The sequence below is a fragment of the Medicago sativa genome, chromosome 8, assembly GCF_051527215.1.
Source record: "Medicago sativa cultivar Bolivia chromosome 8, Bolivia_mono, whole genome shotgun sequence".
NCBI lineage: Eukaryota > Viridiplantae > Streptophyta > Magnoliopsida > Fabales > Fabaceae > Medicago > Medicago sativa.
This window is the reverse complement of record NC_140756.1, coordinates 34732325-34742172: the sequence shown is the minus strand read 5'-3', so window position 1 is coordinate 34742172 and position 9848 is coordinate 34732325. Positions and strand designations below refer to the sequence as shown.

The 9848-nt window shown below is 32.7% G+C and overlaps 1 pseudogene; it reads right to left on the bottom strand.

Annotated features, from left to right (window-relative positions):
• Positions 1 to 5496: 5496 nt before the first annotated feature.
• Positions 5497 to 9565, bottom strand: LOC146898715 (uncharacterized; annotated as a pseudogene).
• Between the last annotated feature and the right edge of the window lie 283 nt (positions 9566 to 9848).

Sequence of the window (9848 nt, the reverse complement as noted above, 5' to 3'; positions counted from 1 at the left end):
TACCAAATTGTCCTTTGTTTGTATGTGTATTAAATTTGACTATTCATATTTCAAGACAAGTTAGTAGTATTAATTAGGGGTATGTTTAGGAAAAAAGTAATAAATGCATCTAGTAATTTGAAAAGGGGGTTACATTTAGGGACAAAAATAAAATCAAATGGGTGGTTACATTAAGGGACGGAGGGAGTATATTTTTCCAACATCTTTTTTTTTCTTCTCTATTTCTTTCTTTTCATCGCATCAGGGTATCAAGCATATCACATACTCTTTCTATTTCCACTCTCAAGATATAAAGTGTGTGTTGTAGAGTGTCCCCCGATTATTGTTCAACGAAAAATGTTAATAAATGTCTACTAGTTAAGAAATCAAATACTCATTCCCTCAAAATAAAAAAATCAAATACTCCTTCCCTCAAAAAAAAAAAAATCAAATACTCCTTCCGTCCTAAATTATACTCATTCCGTCCCAAATTGTATGTCGCTTTAGAGAAAGAAATTTGTCACAAATTATATGTTGTTTTCCAATACCAATAAAATATTAAAGTTACTTTTCCTATTATATCCTTAACTATTTATTAAGATCTCTTTTTTCAATTCTTTCATTTATCTTTCACATATAATTTATTAAGGACATTTTTGTAAAACAACTCATTATATCTCTTTTCCACACAATATTGATTAAATTTCTTAATATTTGTGAAATGCCCAAAATGTCATACAATTTGGGACGGAGGAAGTATGCCGTTTTGCAAAGAAAAAATTGTCATAAATTATACGTCGTTTTATAATAACAATGAAGTATTAATGATTCTTTTTCAATTATATTTTTAGCTATGTATTACTCTTTTCTTTCCCTTTCAAAAAAAAAATACTCTTTTCTTTTAATTCTCTAATTCATTTTTCACATACCATTTATTGAGGATAATTTTGTAAATTAACTCGTAATATATCTTTTTCATACAAAATAATTATGATCAAAGCATCATATAATTTAAGATGAAAGAATTCAAAATTCTAATAGTATTGCAATGAAAATTGTGTCGTCAATTTGTCAAAAGTTAAACAAGTGTCACTTTCCGTTAATTTTTATTTTTCTGGCTTTTTACTCCTCTTTTTCAAATGACAAGACATCTAAAGATTTTTTAAATTTTTTTATACCAAATCTAAATCTCTTCCCTTTTTTTTTTTTTGACAAGTCTAAGATCTCTTCTCTTGTGATAAACACGTGATATGCATTTTAATTTCGCAAAGCAAATCATGGAGCGTGAGGTCCAATAATAATATAGTCGGTACGGTAGTTGGTATAAATAAATATGTACTTTATTCCCACAAAGTAATATTTTTTTTTGTGGTGGTCGATGTTTGAACTTGGATCTTGCATATTTTATGTATTGTTCATGTCAACTAAGCTAAACTCACGAGGACTCACACAAAGTAATATGATATTGATATTGTTTAAAAAAAAAAAAGTAATATTGATATATTCTATTTTCGTTCCACTTGATACGTTATTATATCAAAATTTGTTTGTTCCAAATTATACGTCACTTTACAATATCAATAAATTATTAATATATATTTTTTCTATTGTGTCCCTTACTATTTATTACTTTTTTTTTTCTAATTACTTTATTTTATGTTTTTCATACCATTAATAAAAGGAGAAATGATATGTTGACAACCACTTTTTGACAACGTTTGGACAACTTTCTCTCTCATACTCACATGATGTTGTTATCCTCTCTCTTCCTTTTTCTCTCTCCATTGTTTTTGACCAATAAGAAGCGAGAAAAACAAGGTTGTCAACAAAGTTGTCATCAAATGGATGTCAAAATATCATTACTCTAATAAAAGATATTTTTGTAAAACAACTCACAATTCCTCTTTTCTATACAACATTAACTATATTTTTTAATTTATGTGCATTTAATGACATATAAAGTGGAATGGAGGGAGTACTATTTTCAACTTCCCAAATTATAAATCTTTTTGGAAGAAAAAAAATTGTCTCAAATTATAAGTTGGTTTAAAATACCAATAAAATATGGGTCATGTTAACTTCTGTTTTTAGAGCACATGTTAAGAATTTCATTAATAGCAAATATTTATAATGAAAAATTAATCCTTAACTTCTTAAGAAATTAATTCTTTTTGGGTATCTTAACATGTGCCCTAAGGGCACAAGTTAGCATTTCCCATAAAATATTAAATGTTATATTTCCTATTGTACCCTTAATTATTTATTATTCTATCTTATTTCAGTTTTTTACTCCATATGTCCTACTTAATATATCATTCTAGCAAATCTTGTTTGTCTTAGATTATGTCATTTTATAAAATAAATGAATCATTAATGCTAATTTTCCTTTTTTTTTGTTGACAAAAGTAAACGATATTCATTCATTCAACTTGATAGAGTACATCGATACAATAAAAATCCAAATTTGCTAAAAACAAAAAGGATGAATCTGTGAACAAACTCACATCATCCATGTTAATAGCATAAAACGGCAAAGTATCTATGCCTACAAATATGACTATATTCAAGTCTCCGGAATACTCATGTCTCCGGATCTGCAACGTTGACGACGCTAAAGTCATTGTCATTGATCGAATCTGCTCTTGCCCAAAGCTAATCTTTCAACCTGAATCAAATAAACACCGCACTAAGACGGAAAATCAAAAACACACCGTACAAAGATGGGAAATCAAAACAAACGGAGTCGTTCAGAGACGACGAAATCACAAAAACAAACGAAAGAAAACAGAAAATATGTGAAATCACTTATTTAATTAGGATAGAATGAAAAACAATTCGGAGGGTTGATTTTTGGGTCAAAATTGACCCTAAATCACCCCTCTGACAAGAAGAAGAAGAAGAAGAAGAAGAAGAAGAAGAAAAAAGGGGTGACATCTAGGGTTTGAGAAGGAGAGAAGAGAGAGAGGGGAAGAAAGGGGGCAATTTTCAATGTATAATTGTTGCTTAATGCTAATTTTCCTATTACGCCTTTTATTATTTATATTTTATATTTTTTTAATTCTCTTAATTTATGTTTTCCATACCATTAATGAAGGAAACTTTTGTAAAATAACTAACAATTATTCTTTTTTATGCATTATATAATACATTCCTTAATCTATGTAAAATTATTAGAGTGGCCTATAATTTGAGACAAAGGAAGTAATTTATCTTTCTTATACCATTAATGAAAGATAATGTTGTCAATTATCTTGTTCTAAAAAAAATGTTGTCAATTACCAAATAATTTCTCTTTTCCATACCACAATATTTACACTTCTTAATTTGTATGAAATAAACAAAACATCATACTCCCTCCGTCCCAAATTGTATGTCGCTTTGGAAAAAATATTTGTCCCAAATTATATGTTGCTTTAAAATATCAATGAAACATTAATGTTACTTTTTCTATTATATCCTTAACTATTTATTACTCTTTCTTCTTTGAACTCTTTAATTTATCTTTCCCATACCATTTATTAAAGACAATTTTGTAAAACAACTCATAATATCTCTTTCCCACACAAAATTAATTATATTTCTTAATACGTGTGAAATGTCCACAAGGTCATACAATTTGGGACAGAGGGAGTATGATTTAGGACGGAAGGAACAATAGTTTTCTTTCATTTTTACACGTCATTTATTTTGATGTGGCAAACCATATTGTCCATATGTGATAAATTGAGGAAAATAGGTATTGAATTGGTCATGACTAAAGGGACCAACAAACTGCAATTACTGATAAACATTAGAAACTCAAATTACCCATTTAAAATAGAGGGTCGGTTAACTCCAAAAGTTTGATCAGGAGGTAAAAAGATTTTTTTTGAATCTATAAAAGTTGCGCATTTGAGTCTTGCTAATATTTTTAAAGAGGGGTAAATCTAAAAATACCTTTTTATATCATCCTTGAACTCTAAAGTCTTCACTGTATTGAATTATGACACATTCCCCTCACAATATATTTCTATTAGAAAAAAAATGTTCCATAAAATCACGAAATCAATAGAAATAAGAGAAAAGAAATTACAAACATATTGTATCGATGATCGTGGAAATGATACAAAATAAAATGATACCACCAATAAGTCGACCATATGACTTATATACTAACTATGTTTATACAGTACTTTTTTTTTTTGAAGAAATGTTTATACAGTACTTATCAAGTAATCATAACTAGCTATATTAATTCTCAATAGCCCTTGATAACTGATAAGCCCTGAAATGCATGATTTATTGCGTAATAAAGAGATTGATCCCACCGAAACTTGTGAATATTAAAACTATCTTCCTAAATTTTTTAGCACGAATGGTTTGCTTTGAGACTTTGGTGAATTGATTGTTTTGGAAAATATTCAATTTATAAACCTATTGAGACTTGATGATATGAGACTTAATAGTTAAAAACCTATTGTATTGAGGATAGTGGAAATGATACAAAATGAAAAGATAACACAAATAATTCGACCATATGACGGGAAATACTTCAGTGCCATAGCAAATGGTGTCATTGTGCCATAGAACCAATCACATTCTGCCACATGTCAAAATCTTTTAAGATTCCCTTCACCTTTTGTGGTTTATGTGGACAGAAATCAATGGCACCGTGCCATTATGGCACGGAAGTGCTGCCCACCATATGACCTATACACTAACTATATGTTTATGCACTACCTATCAGGTAATCATAACTAGCTATATTCTCAAGAGCCCTTGATAAGCCTTGAAATGTAGGATTTTATCTCATAATAAAGAGATCGATTCCACCGAAATTTGTGAGTATTAAAACTATATTCCTAAGATTTTTAGCAATAATAATTTGAATATTTGAGACTTTGGTGATTTGATTGTTTTGGAAAATATTCAATTTATAAAGCTATTGTATTCATTTTATACCATATTCAATTTATAAACCTATTGGAAAATATTCAATTTAAACCGTATTCAATTTATTGAGACTTGATGATTTGTAACTTGATAGTTACAAACCTATTGTATTGATGATAGTGTAAATGATACAATTGAAAAGATAGCACGTATAAGTCGACAATATAAATTATACACTAACTATCAAGTAATCATAACTAACTATATTCTCAAGAGCCCTTGATAAGTTCAGAAGTGCATTATTCTATAGCGTAATAAAGAGATCGATCCCATTGAAACTTGTGAGTATTGAAACTATCTTCCTTAGATTTTAATTTAGCTATAATGATTTGATTAATTGAGACTTCTATGATTTGATTTTTTTTTGGAAAAGATGCAATTTATAAACCTACTAAGACTTGATGATTTGAGACTTGATATTTACAAACCTACTAGATCGCGAACCCGTGCTTCGCACGGATCGTTAACTGTTAAGAACATTTTGTAGTACGGAAAATGTTGGCATTAATTGAAACAATTTAAGGAAGGCTAACATTGAAACGGAATAAAAATATCCATACAATACAAATTGACAAAACTTAATGGTCACTGAATATTTTGGAAAACCTCCTTATAGACAACATTAGAAGTGACATTAATATCATTGCCCTCATTATCAGTCAAAAGTATCTTCAGTCCTCTTCTTGATGTAACCCTAGACAAAGCAACATATAGTTGTCCATGCGAGAAAACAGGCTGCGATAGATAGACACCAACATGACCAAGAGATTGTCCCTGGCTTTTGTTGATAGTCATAGCGAAGGAAACAGCCAAAGGGAATTGTCGTTGCTGAAAACTGAAAGGGATTCTCTTGTCAGACGGTGTCAACGATAACCGCGGGATAAAAACTTTATCGCCGATATTGCTCCCCTATATGACCCTAGCCTCGAGAACATATGTCCCCATACTTGTAACTAAGAGTCATGTTCCATTACACAATCCTAGATTTTGGTCAATGTTCCGTAACAACATCACTGGAACGCCCACTTTCAACTTCAACACATGATTTGGGAGACCAGATGAAGTGATTGTGTTTAAAAATTCAGGAGTATGTACATCACTTGGACCACCACCAGCCGAATTGGCGGAGCACGGAGAATCACAACTTAGGCAAGTCTTTTCGTCACCAGGCATCAAATCCAAGATGTAGTCATTAATTTGCTTGACGATAGCATTTGTTGGAGCCAATATTGCTCGATCTTTAAAATACGACTGGTTGTCCATATTACGAAGAAAGTCTGGATATGTGCTATTGACAATTGATGCAAGTGGATCACCATAGCTTGGGATAAGTAAATCGTCTAGGACACGAAGTAGTATATCCACATCATTGATTTCCCCAATGCTTCCATCGCCAATTCCCAAAATCCACTCAGCAAATGTCTTCAATTTTTGAATATCAGATTCATAACTACCATGTAGAAGCCTCATATTCGTAGTCAATGTAAGGACCTCACAAAAATCCCAAAGAGATGACGAATTAATTGTAGTGTGAACGATTTCCTGCCTTGTACCTTTAGGTATAACCGGAAGAATTTGGCAAAAATCTCCACCCAAAACCACGACTTTCCCACCAAAGGGGATATCCAATCTCCCATTATTATGGGATTTGAGTACATCTCTTAAAGCATGATCAACAACTTCAAAATAATGTTTATGCAACATTGGAGCCTCGTCCCATATAATCAACTTTGCCTTGGCCATTAACATGGCCAGATCACTATCCGATGTCATATTACAGGACGATGCCTCATGAATGTCAATAGGAATGCCAAACCTTGAGTGCGCAGTTCTGCCTCCAGGAATAAGAAGTGCCGCAATACCACTTGAAGCGACAGTGATAACAATTTCACCCTTTGATCTTAATGCAGCTGCCAACGATCTCCATATATATGTCTTCCCCGTCCATCCATAACCATACAAAAAAAAGAGTCCAGGTTTTCCATCTTCCACCTTGTTGATTATGGTATCATAGACTCTTCGCTGTTCGGTGGTCATAGTTGACATCAATACGCGATGCTCTTCAGTCAGAAGCTCCATGTTATAATTCAACTCATCATGTACCAATCTATTAGCAATCAGTGGCACCAGGAAAATTGTCAAGACTCTTCCCATGGCTTTGTAAGCATATCTCAATCTCAGCAAGAGTGTACATCTTTAGTTGATCTACAGTCAACATCAAATCTGCAAAGCATAACAAAATATATATAGTTGGTTAAGAAATACAATCCAGGAGAATGGTCTGTAAATAAGCACTGGATATTACCTTCGAATCAAAGAATTCTCCGCTGTCGATGCAAGATATCTTCACTCAAACACTCCCATGTCTTATCCCAAACAGCAACTGGGCGAGTAATTTGTTTTCTAACAAATAAAGCTACAAATAAATGGCGAAGAAAAGTACCCGTTCCCCAATAACTCGCCTCTATAATTGCATCAATAAATTCTTTGTCATCCTTGAGTAGTCCTAAAGTGTAGCAAACATCCTTGAAAGAACTCTTCTTCACACCACCAACTGTTTTGATTGCATCAAAAGATGTTGGACCTTTGAAATAATTCAATAATATCCTCAAGTAAAAAATCTCACCAGACCCAGGTGGAACAAAATGAATTCTACCAACTGCGAATCCCTTCTTACGCGGTGTCCACACATGTTTTCTTGCCTTCCAAACAAATTTCCTTGGAAACTGGTTATATGTCAAATACCTTGCTTCTGGATATATTGAGCTTGCATACAACCAAGCAAGAAATTTGGTTTTATGTATAATGGGGTTGTTAACAACTTCTTCAAGATCGTCGTATATAACACTATGTTCATCCTCTAAATGAAAACTAAGTCTTTGAACAGACGGCTCTCGATAATTCACATCGAAAGAAAATATTCTCCAAGCAGTTTCACATGCAGACAAATACCTACAATCGTAATACATCTTTATCTCATCAACACATGCAGATTCATCTGTGGTATTTGCAGCATTGTAAAATGCAACAGTGACGCGATCATGACCCTTGTTAACATACTTGAATAAATACTTTATAGACCGAGATTGTTTACACCATTCTACATTGATATGAGCATTATACTTCAACAATAGATGTCTATTGTATGGGACGACGTATCTATTGTCTATATATACATTCCCTTTTTGAATAAAAACACCATTATCTCTCCTTCTATAGACAGGATATCCATCAGCATCAATAATTGTTTCATCTGCAAATCTTTTTGGAAAGTGTTTTGTGCACCTTCCGTTGTTCATGCACGGAGAGCTTTCATTATTAGGACCACATGGGCCGTGTATCATAAGAGAAGAAACAATGTCAAACAATTGAGGATCTGTCATCTTGTTAGGAATTTCAGCACATATAACTCGATCAATTGCCTTACCATCGACATATCGATACTCTGAATATAGGAATACCAATATATGAGCATGAGGCAAGCCACGTTTTGAAACTCAATTGTGTATATGACTGAAACAGAGAATAAAATTATATAAATAAGATAGGTGAAGTATGGTTTAAAAATCAACGTAACTAAAACGGTGCACATCACCAAAGTAAACATATGAGATTAGTAGAACTTGCAAAAAAAGGATTAGGGATATAACAATCCTTACCTGATTTGACTTTGCCAAACACATCGCCTTTCTTTATCTCTTTTATTAGATGGTCAAGCTTGATCTTGAACAACCGAGACACCAGATCAGGTCGGTCCTCTGGTTTAAGGCGGTATACTTTTAAAAAATCAACCAACTCAGGCCACTTATGATTGCATGTGAATGTAATGAATAAATCAGGATATCCCGCCCAACCACAGATAGCCATCGCATCCAGGTAGTTCTGAATCATATAGAGCGCACCGCCAACAAAAGTTGCTGGTAGCACAATTCTTCTACCACACCGAGATGGATCAGTCTCTCCTCTTAGAATTACGTCGGTTAACCCCTTATACATTTCAGCCCGCGACTCTTTTTGGTGAAGCCTTATATACTGCAACCTCGACGATTCCACGATACTAAAAGTGTCAACTAAAAACTGCTGGAGTAACCGCCTAGCGAATAAAATGGTAGACTGATCAATCCCTCTTTGCTGAACTCTATAAGCAATCCATTCCTTTTGTGATATAAATTCTCTCTTTGTAGAATATGGATCATGCTCTTCATTAAAAGGAATATCTTTTCAAAAATCATCCTCCCCTCTAGGGAATAGGAGTGGATACTGCAATGGTAAATAAGCAGGTTCAAATACAGATATATGCTGCAACAATCCAGACTGCGTCTCAACAATAACGTCTCGATCGAAATCCGCAGTATCAAAATCCCCCATAATTAATGCTGCAACCTCCGAAGCTGAAGGAAGATTATATCTTCGACCATCACGACCTCTCTTACCTAGAATCCTTAATCGAATGTTCACACTGTCCGATTGTTGAATAATTGTGTCTCGAATTGCCCTGTATGTTTCAACAAATGGATTATACTGATCAAGTGTCTCCTTTAAGTTGCCAATAATATTTGATTTCAGGTCCAAGTCTTCGTGATTAGCATAATGATTCATGTATAGTTCCACAACTCTGTTCAAGGATCTGTTCAAGTAAATGGGAGAAGAAAAAGAAAAAGACCATTCAAAAAGATATATAATTAAATTTGTATTCTTAGGGAATGGAGTTCAAAGTAGACATGCTTATAGCATAAACCCAAAGATGCTTGGAGAGTGATTGGTTTTTCTTTCAATTTTTTTTTCCTAAAAAATTTAGTTCATTCAAAAACTAATATGTTACCAACAATAATTATCATCTAAAATAAAAGAATCAACAACCGTAACCAAAAAAACTATTGTTATACCCTAATTTTGGACCTAAAAATACTTGTTCAATTCTTCTTTTCTTGCATTAC